The sequence below is a fragment of the Heterocephalus glaber genome, unplaced genomic scaffold (assembly GCF_053883595.1).
Source record: "Heterocephalus glaber isolate CG9 unplaced genomic scaffold, H.glaber_assembly_v1.0 deba00001666, whole genome shotgun sequence".
In the NCBI taxonomy this organism is placed as follows: Eukaryota; Metazoa; Chordata; class Mammalia; order Rodentia; family Bathyergidae; genus Heterocephalus; species Heterocephalus glaber.
In genome coordinates this window covers 7270970-7274129 of record NW_028258406.1, presented here as the reverse complement: position 1 = coordinate 7274129, position 3160 = coordinate 7270970, and the positions used below count along the sequence as shown (strand labels likewise).

At 34.7% G+C, this 3160-nt stretch overlaps 1 pseudogene; it reads left to right on the top strand.

The window, feature by feature from the left end:
• Nucleotides 1-1068: 1068 nt before the first annotated feature.
• LOC110348967 (PDZ and LIM domain protein 1 pseudogene) lies at nucleotides 1069-1596 on the top strand (annotated as a pseudogene).
• Nucleotides 1597-3160: the final 1564 nt, after the last annotated feature.

The following is a 3160-nucleotide window of genomic DNA, read 5'->3' as shown; positions in this document are numbered from 1 at the left end:
CTCGAAGGCAGCATGACATCACAGATGAGAAATAGTTCATGGTGTGGTTGACAGAAGGCAGCAAGCAGCAAGCAAAAAGCCTGCCAGTCCCTTTTATCTCATCAAGGCTACAAGCCTTTTGGGTGGTGAGGCCTATACCCAGGTTGGGGCTTTTATTCAGTAAATCCATTCAGCCACACCCAGAACTATGCTAATTCTAATCAGTGGACTAATTGAGCACCACATACCCTTAATCCCAGTATCACACATTCTAGACCCAGCCAGCTCCAAAAAGCCCCACCTATGAGCACATGAGGCTTTAGGGGGACATCTAGATATAAACCATAAGAAGTACAATAAGCTATTATGAAAAAGTGAGAAACCATATTTACATAGCTTATTAGAGTATATTGCTATAATTACCCTGTTATTCATTATTTTATTAATCTCTTCCTTTGCATAATTTATAAACTGACTTTATAATAGATGTACAGGTATAGGCAAAAAACATAGCATATGTAGAGTTCATGATTGTGGTTAATTGCATCCTCCATGTCTTGAAACAAGCCTTTTGTATGTGAAGGAGCACTACTGTCATATATAGTTTTGTTTTTGAAAATAAATTCATAGCTGCCCACAGAGCCCAGAATGCCATGGGTATCCTGTTCATCTTTCTGTGTGGGTCACTGCCACCCTTAGTGCCAGCCACTTAGGTGATAGTCTTTCATGAGGCCTTACCATGAGGCTTATATCTATACTTCTAAGAGTCTCTTGCATTTCAGTTTACTCCTGAATGCAAGGCTGCTCTAGCTAGGATATGGATTGGCAACTTCATCCCAGCTACCTATGATGGGGAACAAAAACAACAACCAACACACTTGGAAGCTTTGAAGAAAATCATGGTCTACACAGACAACATGACTTTCATCATAGCTTGACCTTAACATAAAATCTGGAGTCTTTGTGGTGGAGGAGGGGAAAGATCATTCATATAAATGACAAAGGTGCTGAACCCCACGAGGTCCTGCACACAGGAAGTGCTAAAACTGAAGTATCCTTAACCAAAATGTCACCCCCTTTCCCACCTGATCTGCTTCCAGGAACATCACAAACCTGAACAACAACATAGCTGGCCCCTATTCTTCTGAAAACATCACTAATTTTAACAATATCACAGAGTTAAAGACTGGAGGCAACCAGGAGGAAGCAAATAGAAGACTTTTACATGATTTTTATTTTTCTTACAGCCTCCTTATCCATAATCTGAAGTTTACAAGATGCTTCAGGAGAAAAATAATTAATGAGCCCCAAAACAGTCCATACATGTAATATCCTGCTTTGCAACACAACAACTCCTCAGGATTGAGAAGTGTTAAAGCTCTAGTCACCAAAGTAGCTGCATCTATTGGAAATGCTCAGAAGTTGTCCACATGTGACGTGTGGCACTGGCATTGTCAGTGTTTGCAGACCTGCAGGGCTATCACTGCCACCCTGAGTGTTACACGTGCATGAACAATGGATTGTGGAACCAACTGGAAACAATAGGGCCATTTCTTTATACAGGATAAAATCTACTGTGAAAAGAACACCCAGGACCAGGTCACACCACTGGACTGAAGTGTGGTTTTCATGTTTTGCAAGTGATGCCACAGATCTGCAGTGACCTCTCTTCTCCAGCCAGCCTCTACTACAGCTTATTCTCTCAGCATTCCCACCCTCTCATTTTTGAAATTTCTCCTCTTACTTTGGTTTTACCCACACCTAATAAACATGGAGTCTCTTACCTAGGGTAACTGATTCATACTGGCTATGTGATACCTGATTTGACAATGACTAAAAACAATTTATTCTGTCTCCTAGACAGCACCAGTGCACTTCTCTCCTCAGTTCTTCTCTGCTGCAGTGGACATTGGCCATGTTTGAACCAAAGCAAATTAAGAAGGTCTGGCATTGATTTTATTTTTAACTCAATAAATTTATAGAAGAAAAATGTAATTTCATTTAAATTTTATTTTCTAATTATTTTGGAATATAGAAATGTGTTACATTTTCTATATTTTATTTAAATTAAAGGTGACACATTATTTGATTGTATTTTATTAACTATTTCTACCTTTAGATTTCAATATTAAAGTTAGGGTATGTTTTATATCTAGCTCATATACTGTAATGTTGTCTATAAATAATTACACATATTTTGTTCTGTTGATTCTTGGTCTTTTAAATATTTAGTCTTTTTGATTCTTGGTCTTGTAAATATTTAATCTTTTTTTTTCTTTTGCTGTATTGAGTGGAACATCCAATACAGCTTTGTAGAGATGAACTTTAGGAAGAACAATCATGTTCAAATTTTTCTAAAATCAAGGATTGTTTTTGTCATTGGACCCTTAACTGTTATGCATATACCTATATATTTTTTACAATTATTCTTTTTTTATGTAACAAAATTTCTTATTATTTCTACTATTCCTAATACCATACCATACCTATACCATATACTGTACTTAGTACATACCTAATTAGCATTTCTGTAGTATTAAATATTTTTCATTATGATTACTGAATATTGGACTCTATGAAGTATTTCACCTAAATGCATATACAAAGACACACTGGTCAAAAACATGCCAGAATTTATAAAAGTATAAATTCATAAATTCAAAAGCCCATAACCAACCTGAATTAAAAAAAGAAAGAAAATGACAAATATATTTGTCTAAAATTCAGTTGTAAACAGAAAATTCTGAAAAATATCTTGAAGGAAAAAAAAGCTATTTCATAGGAAAATGAATATAAAGATGACACTCTGTTTCTTACTTGAGACCACACAAGTAATAAAAATGTGGAAACACTTAAAACAGAAACAAAATTTAAAGATTAGTTAATGTAGTGATATATACCCAGTAAAAAAAATCTTCCAAAAATAATAAAAATAAAAATGTATTCAAAACTGCACAACCTGAGAAGATTCAACAAGAATGGATTCAGTAGGAATTATTAAAGAATTTCTTCTAGCTACAGAAATCTGTAAGAAAAAGAACTATTAATTGGCAACTAAAGAGTATATATATATATATATATATATATATATATATAATAATTTTAAAGGATAATTGACTTTCTCTTTTCTTTTTTCTGGCAGTATTGAGGATTGAATTCAGGACCTCTTGCATGGTAGGCA